Raw genomic sequence first — 12,769 nt, forward strand, 5'->3', positions numbered from 1 at the left:
ATTTGTTGTTTTTAAAATTTATCCTGTACAGATTAAGTCGGCTACCCCCTGAAGCTTTAAAAATGAAGTAAATCCCCTACTTCCAACACCAGCAGTGGTCTCATCTCTACTGGCAACTTTTCACATGAGCACCTCCATGCCTTCTTTCACAGTGTAATTCATGCAGTCAGTTCTCTAGAACTTGAACCCTCTGCCCTCACCTTCTTCATTTTTTTTCATACAGAAAGTAAGAATGGTGGAGCACTTTGAGTACTAGCCTGGAACTTGCATATCTGAGTCCAGGTCCCTGCTCTTGATAAGGCAACCTGTCTGACTTTTGGCAAGTCTGTTTGCATCTACTCCTCAGCATGCAAAGTAATACATCTAAAGAACAGAGGCCATGCCTACAGAATGGGAGACTGTACTGCAGAATGCCGTGACTTTAACAAAGGACTTAGGAGTCAGTATGGTCAAGCAACTCAACATGATCTCCCAGAATACTAATGTGGCAAAAAGAGCAAATATGATCCTTTGATAATAAACAGAGGAGTAGGGGAAATGATTTTATCACAGGCGATGGCGTCGCTGAGATGAATAATGGAATACTGACTGCAGTTCAGGTGTTCACCTTTTCAAAAGATGTTAAAAGGTTGGAGAGGGTGCAAAAAAGAGCCACAAAACTGGTTGAAGGGCTGGATAAAAAGCCTGACAGTGTGAGACTTAAAAAACCCCATCTGTTTAGCTTACCAAAGAGAGGACTAAGAGGTGACTTTATTATATTGTCTGAAAATCATTACAAGGAGAACATGGTGGGTGCTAATGGGCTGCTTAGTCTGTCGAGGAAAGGCATGACAAAAATGAAAGCCAGCACGCTGAAGACAAAAAAATAGGAAATAAAGCATGGTTTTTGTAAACAGTGAGAATAATTAACCCTTGGGACAAACTACCAAAAGAAGTGGTGGGTTCTCCAGCTTTTGAAGTCTTCACATTGGGACCAGATGTCTTTCTGGAAGATGCTTCAGCCAAACCCGTGTCATTGGGTTTGATGAGGAGTAACTGAGTGATATTTAATGGTCTGCGATATACAGGAGGTCAGACTCGACGATCTGATGGTCTCTTCTAGCTTTAAAATCCATACTACGGGTGTAATAGCACTTCTCTGTCTCACAGAGGGATAACAAGGTGCTCAGATGCTGTGGTAATACCTGAGGTAGAGAGAGACTTATTTCTATTATCATACCAGTAGGAAATTGCCATCAGATCACAGATTAGAACTCAGTAGGCTTTTCCAATATCCATGCAGTAATACGCAGCAGATTCCACTAATTAGCAATCTCTCAGCAAACAGTGAAAGCTGCCATTATCCAACAGCAAAGCTAAAGGGAGGTGTGCAGGGCTGCAACAAGGAAGGGATGGGACGTACAGTCAATGGATGCAGCCTGAAAATCTGGTGCTTCCCTTCTTTCTCTCTCTGCAGCCAGCCCTCAGTGCTGCTTGGACCACCATGCCCCTCCCCTAGCCATCCCTTAGTGCATCCAGAGCATACTGCCTGTGGACCTAATGGCAATTTAAAGGGTTCTGGGATCCAACCTGCCACCATTGCCATAGTGGCAGTGACCAGAAGCCCCTCTGAATTTCCGGCCCTGGAGTCAGGGGCGGATGAGAATTTTGCGGGGGCCATGGCAGCACAATTTTGTGGGGCCCCTCTCACCTCTCACCGGGCGTCTCCTCTCTCACCCGTGTTGTGTGACGTTTCAGCACGCCACGCATGTGCTCCTCCACCGTGCGGCACACGGCAGTGGGGAATTTAAAGTGCGGTATCCCGCCGGCCAGTCCACCCCTGAGCATGGGGCCTGGGGAAGCTGCCCCACTCACCCTGCGCTATATCCGCCGCTGCCTGGGGTTGTTGCTTTCTTTGCCACTTCCTGTCAGCACATCAATTATCTTGAATCATCAAGTTGGATGTATCACTAGTTTATACAACTCACCCATTCCCAGCATTCTGCTGTTGCTGCATCGGTGAAGATGGGTTGTAGCTGTCTACCTCTGTCATCTCCTCCTAGTCACTTGGTACATCAAGGAGAATCTGGGTTTTTTGTTTTGTTTTTTGTTTTTAATTTTCAACCTCTACTACCCAGTGCTCGTCCCTGGTACAAAATGCCTCTACAACATCATTATGTCTAATTCGCATCTCTATGCAGTGGGACTGGTTTGACACAGGGACAGCTGCCTAATGGCACTCAGTGTGTTCAGGATCAGGGCCTATACTGTGCTATGCCATGACAAATTGGAGCCTAATGTAATATATACAGAAAGCCATATGGCTCCATGGCCACCTCACTCACTGTGAGCTGTCCCAGTGGAATCAATGGGGTAGCTTGTGTGAGGGAGACACTCGGACTTTGTCCCCTGGCGGATGTGCAGGAGGTTATGAACATGAAAACAAGAACATTAAAGGGACTGCGGGGGAGAGAGCTGGGTAAGGCTCATGCCAGAAGTCCAGGCAGCGTGGCGCCAATCCGCCGCGGTCCTCTACGCATGGATTAGGTTAACTAGTTTGGGCACCCTGTGTGGTAAGCTGTGACGTAAGTCATTCCTGTGACTTGCCCTTACATCTCCAAGGCCTCTGAGGGGTAGTTCTGAGAAAAGGTGTGATGGATGGGGAGGGGAGGGGGAAACAGGGCAGGGAACCGACAAGGTACAACTGGGTGGCAGTCATGCCACGACTTAACTTCTCACCGGGCAGTGACCTTGGTGTGTTTTCATGTTTATCTAAAAAGATAAAAGGTATGTGATTGCTCAGGAATGAAAACACGGGTAACATTCAAACAGAGGAAAGCAGAAACAGCAGTTGAAGAGGGAGGGAAATGTAAACCAGCACTGAGAAACGTTTGACATTGCCTTTTTTTTTTTTGCTGTAGAGGTCATGGCTGTATTATATTGAAACAAATAGGAATGACCGAGCAGAAGGTTTTGATAATGTGGAACAGAACTCTTATAGGGTTATTCCTTACTGTCAGAATGTGTAAGATCCTAAAATTAACTATATAAATATGACCAGGGTGAATGGCTTCAGATTTTTCTAATCACAAAGATACATTAAGTTTGGGGATTTAGTAAGTGAGTGATCAAACGACGAGATTTATACATACATACATACATACATATATATGTGTGTGTGTGTGTGTGTGTGTGTGTGTGTGTGTGTGTGTGTGTGTGTGTATTATTTTGCTCTTATATTGCGTAGGGATCTTGGGCATTTCTGAAAAAAATATAAAGCGTTTCAGTCTTCTTTAAAAATGACAGTAAATGCTTTAAAACTAATGCAGAATATGTAAAATTAAGGAATAAAATGGTTAGGGGAAAATGTTTTGTTTAGCAATATGGGGCCAGATCCTAAGGAGAGATAAATCCAGCATAGTTCCACTGAAATTAGTAGAACTATGACATTTACACCAGCTGGGATCAGGCCTGTGATGTTTCTTATGCACAACCCATATTCATAGCTGATTCGGTAACGCTGACACCATGCTTTTACTCAAAGATCCTGATTCTTACCTGATGTTAGTTTCCTACTGAAGTAATTTCTGTTTAAACCAGTGGATTTACTTCTGATTTACACCCACTGTTCCCAATGATCTCAGAAGCAGGCCCCAAACTTCTTTGCAAAAACTGGGCATAGGGGGAGGGGAAGGTTGCAAGGAAAAAAATCAATTTTTCATTTGACACAAAGTGAATCATTGCTTCCTTCTGGGATGCAGTACCTTTTCCCACTGTTGGTTCCATTCCCATCATGCCCTTGACCTTGGAGGTCACCTGTCATTGGAAGATGAAGCTCTGAATAAACAGAGAAGACCCTGTGGTGTCTCTTATCTCTTTGTTTTGCCTCAAATCTCCGGGCGGAGTTTTAAATTATTCATCCACTAGTACTCTCTGTGAGTTACACGTCTCCGTCACCTACCTCCCCCTCCCCTTTGCTTCCCCATTTGTGAGTGAAGGCGGTATCCTTGGGAACCTTATCAGAGATCACAGATTCAGGCTCCAGAAATGAAATAAAAGAGGAAATTGGCTGTATTAGCATAAGAGGAGTCAGCCTGGAGTTGAATACACACATCACCCATGAGCACCACTAGCTTCTCTTATCAGTAATGTCTGATCACCATTATATATATATCAGACATTACTGATTCCATATATATATATATAATTAAAGAATATATATATATCTATATATCTATATATATATATCATCCATCCCACTCTTTTTTCCATCTCATATGAGGAAATGTATGAAATGTCTGAGAGTGTAAAGTTCCTGAAATGGTTTTCAACGCTTCCAATCTTTTCTAGCTGTACCAAAAACAGCATAAACACAATGTTATGTTGTTTTCATAAAAAAGAATGCTAATGCTGTAACAACACTGGAAAATAATCTGGACTAAGATTTCAGATGGGAAGATTCTGTTATTAGTAAAAAAGAAAAAAGAATAAGATCTATCAGGTGTCTATCAGCTCACCCATCACAGTATATATCCTTAGTCACATAATACTTATCTGACTTCCAATGACATCATCTAGTATGTTCATGTAATAGCACAATGAAGCTCTTTTGACACACAGACATATAAATAAATGGATCTGAAACAAAAAGTTGATTTTTTTCTTTCTCTGTATACTTTATATGTTTTATTTACAGGGAAAAGTTATTTCAAACTAAGCAGCTATTGTAGGTCTGATCTTTCCAATGCAAACATTGCACTATATTTTATTAAACAGAAAATGTTGTTGTCATTTCTGCATTGTGGATATGAACTCTAAAGTTCTGCTTTCCCTGTGTGCATGGAAATTCCATAGATATATCCACAGACCCCAGTTTTGCTCTATAATCTGTTAGGTCCATAAATGAAAGCATTAAAAGCAATTGCCATACTGAAAGGAGCATATGTACAATACAAGATGAAAAATATGTCTCATATGGGATCATTTTAACTTATGTCTTAGACTAATTCTTCACTCATTCCTATGAAATGTATTATGAGGAATGAAATTTCCATTACATTGGAAACTCACTAATTCAGACATTGCTAAGGCTCAAATCTGTAATTCCCACACAACATATGGTATCATTACACTTTTCATATTAGCTAGTACATAAGGCTGCCATGAAGTCATATCACCATTATTTATATTATTTATAATGGGCATGCTACTTTACACACAGATAAAGGATACTAGGCCATATGTCATGATTCTTATTGAGCAGAATCCTTATTGAAGTTAATAGACCCGCTTCCAATTTCCTTTACACCAGAGGAAATCTAAAGCCACTCCACTGAAATCTGTGGGCTACAAGGCTAATTTAAAAATTCCTGTCACAACTGTTTTCTACAGGAAATTGGGGTTTCAAGTCACCTACATTTTTCATGTAAAGTATCCACTTTATGTGGACCTTAATATGGACTTCTTTGTTTTTTTGTTTGATTTATTTTTTCTTTTTGTTCTTGAATTATTCCAGCCGAAAACAAACAAACAAACTAAAACCACCAAAAGATGTTGGATAAGCTCTTCTGGGATTGGAAAAATGTCTTTCAGTTTTTGGATTTCAACCAAAAACTTGAAAATGTCCATGGGATTCTTTTTAGATCAGCTCTAAAGGATCTAATTCTTTTCTTATAATAACTCAGCACCAGAATAACTCCACTGCTGCAGTGGTGTTACTCCTGTTAACAAAGAGGTGAGAGAAGAATAAATGTCATAGGTATTAGTGGTATTGCTGAATATTTACACTGGTCTAAATTACAGATGACCAGTGAAGAGAAGGTTAGTTCAGGGTTCTCAACTGTCTCCATTCCGGGGTCCTCCCCCATTTAGCAATACAGGATGGGTAAGATGGTCATGAAGCCTTGACACCTGCTTATGACATCTCTGAGGTTGAGATCCTATGCACTAGGGTTTATAGGCTTTATAGATGACCATAGAATCATAGATATGTAGAGGTGCAGGGAACCACAAGAGGAATCTAGACCTCTTGAAAGATGTTTAAAGAGAAGGCTTAAAGGTAGCAGAGGTTGCAGACATGGTGGATCCTCTCATGAAAGATCACACTTGTTAATTTATTAAGACACCAATGCCCTATTCTGTACACATGCCAGGCATCCATAACTCCCATTCACTTCAGGGACAAGTACCAACACTAGTTATGATAAGTCTCCAAATCTGGAAATCTTTAAATTTGATTTGTCCTTTTCATATGTGTTCATTTTTTTTATTTGTATCCTTTGGTATATATGGTTTGTGACAATTTTCTTCCATTATTTGATCTGAGTAAGTGGGTCTGGCCCACAAAAGCTCATCACCTAATAAACCATCTTGTTAGTCTTTAAAGTGCTACATAGTCCTGTTTAATGGATCTAGAGTGTCTCAGCCCCATTCTACCAACTATTAATTAGCTTGTTCCCAGCATTCAAGTTAATTGCATTTTCCTTCTGAAAAGAAATGGGAGACTCTAGGAATCTATTTGAGATGTATGTTAGAGCCAAGGATACAGAACTGTTACATGGAAAGATGTCAGTGGAATGTAAGTTCTCCCCAAGATTCAAAATGACTAAGGGTTTGGCTTTCCATCACTGAAATCAGCAGGAGCTTCACCACTGAGTAAAATGGAAACAGAATACAACCTTTAGGGTACGTCTAGACTACAGGCTTTTGTCGACAGAGGCTTTGTCAACAGTTACTGTCGACAAAGCCTCTGTCGACAAAGAGCGTCTATACTACACCCAGTTCTGCCGACAAAGCAATCCGACATGAGAGTGCAGATGCAAAGGACCTGTGTAGATGAAATAACGCCTTTTGCTGACAGAACTCTGTTGACAAAAGGCATTATTCCTCGTAAAATGAGGTTTACCACTGTTGACAAAACTGCTGCGTTCTGTCGATAGCGGTAAACCTCATTTTACGAGGAACTCGGCGGTAGTCTAGACGCAGGTATAGTTTTGTCGACAAAAGTCCATTTTTGCTGACAAAACCCTGTAGTCTAGACACACCCTTATAGTCCTATCTTATAACACTGAAGACAATGGTAGCTTTGTTATTTACTGCAGTGAACTCAGCCTGGATCCTTTTCTCCTGTGATCAAACATTCATATATTACTCACTTCTAGAGACAGAATGCTTAGTGATATTCTGCTCTCAGATGGGAAGTCCCATGGGCCATATCCCACATTGCTGTAAATCAGTGGTATTCTGCCATTGGACACTAACTTATGATTTGGTCCTATAGTGTCATTGAAATTGGATCTGTTCAAAGTACCGAGTATAGTGTAGTGGTAGATGCATGTCCCAGCATATTAGAAAGACAAGGTGAGTGAGGTAATACCATTTACTGGTCCAACTTCCATTGGTGAGACAAGCTTTGAATCCATACAGAGCATTTCTTCAGCTCTTCCTTATACCTAAAGAAGAGTTCAGTGTGCATCTAAAGCCTCTCTCTCTCAGCAACAGGAGTGCCCACTAATCCTCCCTCACATTGTCTCTTGCAGGAGGCATAAGGGATCTGTCAAAAAAGGCTTTCTTTCTCGACAGATCCCCCTCTAGACTGTCGCTTTTTGTCGACAAAGTGCTGAGTCGGCAAAACGCGGCAACCATTTTTATGCAACTTAGGCGTGGGATATTTAAATCCCTGCCTCATTTGTAATGTCAACCTGCCTAATCTACATCCCTCTGCCGACAGAGGGATGCAGTCTAGACATATGACCAGGGAGGTTAAAACGTTCCCCTACAGGTTTGTGTGTATTACCATTTCTGATGTCTGCCTTGTGTCCATTTATCCTTCATTGCAGAGACTTGTCTGGTTTTGTTTTTATAGGGCTACATGATATTGGAAAGACAGTCCTTTTTGGATTTGGTAGAATTTTTTTTCCTTTACAGAATTAAGTTTTTTATTGGAAATCTGATCTTCCTGTTTTCCTTTGGGGCATTTTTTTGTCAGATCAGCATGACCGGAATGAGACTGGCCACTCTAAATAGTGTAGGTGACAGTCTGTTCCTCAGGAAATATTTCCTGGCTCTGCAGTACATGAGCAATGGTTTTTGACTTTGAAAATAGCTGCTTGGTTCAATTACAAATCAGAGAGCCCAAGGAAGCCTTTATTGTTTCAAGAACCTACTGAGGGGCTTTGTAGTCCAGTGGCTCACTTCACTCAATGGCTTACGCAATGACTTAATGTCATTGGGAAATCCCCATAATGCAAACTAAATCCTACACAAAACTCCTGGGAATGATTCATAATTCAATATTTCTTCTCTGAAAGAAGCAGGAAGTGGTTTTTCCATCGCTCTGTCATTGCTCCGAGCATGCACCCTTTTCAATTACTTTGCAACTTCATCAACCAAAGCCAACTCAAGATCCTGCATCCGGGCCACCATTCTTTGGATTGGATGGGACCAGAGCTAGATCAAAACAATCCCGGAGCCTGGACACACTACTTCTATATTTCACTACAGCACGCGTGCGTGCGCACACACACACACACACACACACACACACACACTTCAGTACCATAGCTCTTGGACTAAAGATTCTCTTGACTAAGGGTACGTCTAGACTACCGCGTTTTGTCGACGGAAGTTTTGTCGACAGATACTGTCGACAAAATTTCCGTCGACAAAGAGCGTCCAGACACATTGAGTTCTGTCAACAAAGCAAGCTGCTTTGTCGACAGAACTCCGTAGTCTGGACGCAACGTTACAGGCAATAACACCTTCTGTCAACAGAGTTCTGTCGACAGAAGGTGTTATGCCTCGTAAAATGAAGTATACCAGCGTCGACAAAACTGCTGAGTTCTGTCGACGTTATGTCGACAGAACTCAGTGGTAGTGTAGACGCTGGTATAGTTTTGTCGACAAAAGTCCACTTTTGTCGACAAAACTAGATAGTCTAGACACACCCATATGGGTGCACAATTAGTGCTGTGTTTATGCCCTAAGACATGTGGGGCTTTTTTGTTTCAGAGAAAGAAAATAAATATGCTGTGGACATTATAGTAATGATGCATCGAATTAGGCCAGGAATGAAATGGTGGAGCCACAATTTGTGTTTCTTTGCAGAACTAGCTTTCTGGCTCTCCTTAGATTCCATGCAAAAGCAGTGTATATTAAAACATAACTATATGTGGTCCTATATCAGTAAATCTGTTTGCATGTTTGAAGCAAACAGAAATAATTTGGGGCTGTATTAGGAAACAGAAGATTGACAGCTCCTCAGAGCACGGTGGGATGTCATAACACTGAGGGATGTCATAACACTGCAGCCACGGATCCCTTGTCTGACTCAGGGTGTGTCTACACTGCAGCGTTTTTCCGGAAAAACGGCCATTTTTCCAGAAAAAACAATACTTGCGTCCACACTGCTGTTGAGTTCTTTCTGCAATCACAGAGGACCAAATGTGAACTACCTACGTGCACTGAGTGCAATTACTCACCTGAGCAGTACCATTGAATAATGGTAAAAGTTTGTGTATTCTATCATTGAATGAGGAAGCTGGGGTGGGGAATTCACTCCACACCAGCATGGAGGGGTAACAGTGGCCAATTAGCCTTAGGATACACCTGTTGAGGAACAATGGGGTAGCAAGACTGAGAATGAAGCTCATCTGGTCAGGAACAGGCCCGGCTTGCATACAGACTAGGAGTTGAAGACAAAGAGGGAGCTGATGCAGTGAGATGAATCTGCAATCACACACCCTGATACAAAGGGGGGAGACAGGGGCTTCAGAAAGGCAGGGCAGGATGCAGTAGGGAAGGAGTAGTAAGTTATAGACCTGAACTGCTGGTTTGAAGGCCCCTAAATTGTGTAGAGGCCTGGTCCTGGTTCCTCAACCAGGCACAATAGGAGTGGCACTGTCAGCACAATCGAGATGGAGACTATTTGAGATTTTGAGGAAAGAGACTCTGATAAGCTCCCGCAGGATGATGGTGAGTGGAAGGGAGGGCTAAGCCATGCAAAAGAGGCATTGCCATTCCTGACCAGTGAGGGAGGAGCCACAGAGCAAGTGACTGAGGCAACAAGTTGAGCAACTGCCTCAAATGAGCCAGGAGGAGGCGCTGATGAGTGAGGAGCGGCATGACAGAATGTTATTTGCTACTGATGCTTTATTATTATATAGCTGGATACTAGTGAATATTGTTTCATAATTTGTTAAGTCAGTCCAGAACAGTTCTAAAGACGGGTGTAAGTCAGGTCCTCAAACGGCTTCAGCACCAACGTACACCATCTGAGGACCTGGTCCAATAAAGCTAGGATGATTTATGCCTATCTGGCCTGTGGGGCCTGTTTTAAACTCTATGGATAAATTCAGTGTGTGTTGGTTCAAAGGGCATGATTGAAAAGCAGAGATAAAAGAAGCAGTTATTGTTGAATTAAGCGAGTCCCCTAGCTCTTCAATCTTTGTTATGTTCAATCAGAAAAATATGGGAGCACAGATAACTAGACCACCCTGAAAAAAACAAACCTCATTTAAAACTGGACTTTGAAACTCCTACAAAGGAAAAAAAGAAGGATGACTTGTTTCTTCTCACCCACAATGTTGATGTCTGTGCCTGCTTGCTTCTTTCACACTGATGCATAACGTCTTTGGATGCTTATCACAATAGCCCCCTTGGTAAATGAATATTTTCATTGCAGTAGCCTTTGGAACTTTAACAAAGAAAGATGGCAGATCCCCTCCCACAACATTAAAGATTTCCTATTCACTGATAGCAAACCATGTTCTAATGTTTAAACAAACCCAAACGCTTGGGAAAATTTTGATGTGACCCCAGTGTGCATGTTAAACAGTTTACATTACAGCAAACTCTAGTTTTCCCTAATGTGTGCTGCACTTTGGAACTATGTCAAAACGGAACAGTTTCAAAGCTGTATGATCTTTACCCGGGGGCCTAATTGAAGCGGCATGAAAAATATTTCTTTCTGTTTTTTTTTGTTTTGTTTTAAATAAAGCTGGATTTGAAACTGGGTATTCTCCAGCAAAGCTTATGAAACTGACAAACATTTACCTCTCAGTCCTACAACCCTAAAACTTCTATCATATAAATTTAGAGCATAGGTCAGAAGAAAAGCATATTAGAAGAAGCAAGACATGCCAAGATTTATTCTCTCTGTAAAGCCAGGTTTTTAAACTTTCTTCCTTTTATATGTGTTGTTTGAAAAGGGATCTGAAGAAAAGCCCAAATCCCCATATAAATGCATATACTTTCAAACAGTAGAATACCTATGAGCCTGCATATTTAGCTATATCTCATTTTGGTGGGCAGGCCATTTTACAAAGGCTTTGCAACACAAGCTTTTGTTGTTATTTTGCATTTTAAATGCAGTTGGCGCTCATGTTGTTTTAGAGCACTTGTAGAAGTTTCTTTGCTTCCAGTTGAAATAAACATGTAAAAATTGATGTTTAATTTATGGTTGCTAGGGAACATTGTTACAGTATATATAATATACTGTATTACATATATATAATATACTGTATTAGACACACACAAACACACGCACACTGTAACAATGTTTTGGTTGGAGAGTAATACACACACACACACACACACACACACACACACACACTCTACTTTAGATGTACCAGGATTTACCAAAATGCTTTTATAACCCACACACCTACTGGGTGCAGTGTACTGTCCCATTTAGTGGCACTGAGACCTCTTACAGAGAGAGTAATGAGTCTGCTCTACAGATAGCTAATAGCTGGCTTTTGACTCATGCACTAAGCTTCAGAGATCTCAGGTTAGATTCCTCCTACAGACAAACCGGGGTCTGCTGGCGTTACATTTTCACATACCTTAATTTATAGGTACTCAGTTTGAGATACCATGGGTCCCAAACCAGCAAAGCACTTAAATACATGTTCAAATTTAAAAAAGGCCTTAGTTTCTTTCTTGGATCAGGTCCTTAAAGGGACTTGATTTTTTGTAAGGTAGGTTTCAGAATTCTCTGATGTATCTCCATGTGATCATTTAAAAACTACAGCACTCAAAATCACGTCACCTTGGAAAATCTTGGACCTGTTACTGGAATATGCTGCATGCTCTCACTTACATCACTGTAACCTCAATGCCTTCATTGGTGTTACTTCTGTTTTGCACTGGTGTAACCTAGAGAATTAAGCACTGTTGTTTTCCATAATCGGCTATTGTAGCCTTTATTTGATCTGATTAACTTCATGGATGAGGAAATTTAGATTTGCAGTGTAGTTCAATAAAATTAAATCCAGATTATTGGATACAGTTGCATCATTTACAGCATGTTGTCTATACAAAGTTTTAATAATCCAAAAATTTATCAGCTTCAGTGAGTTTCTACAGATCGAATGCAAATACATTTCCCAGCCAAATCCTCAGCTGATGTAATTCAGACATGTTAACCTACACCAACTGAGGAACGGTTTTAGCTTTAGCCTGGAAAGTATTTTCTGCTAGGGAAATATCAGAAAAGAATGTTATGCAGGACAGTGAGGACTTAATGAAATGCTTCATAGTATGAAGGTTAATCAAATGGCTCACTTTAAATGTGATCACAGGAGACGTTAAGAATTATGAATATTGGATTTGCAGCAAATTCAGTTAAACTCTTTATAGCTCTCCCAGAATATTTAAATAGAGAGATTTCATAACAAGAGCCCCACAACATATTAAGTACTTGCAGCTACTGTTACTGTCAGAAATAAGGGTCAGAGATTTTGTTTCATGTTAGTGGATCCCATGTCATGTGTAAATGCTTCAGATAGAA

This window comes from Pelodiscus sinensis, chromosome 1 (assembly GCF_052426305.1).
Source record: "Pelodiscus sinensis isolate ZL-2025 chromosome 1, ASM5242630v1, whole genome shotgun sequence".
Classification (NCBI taxonomy): Eukaryota; Metazoa; Chordata; order Testudines; family Trionychidae; genus Pelodiscus; species Pelodiscus sinensis.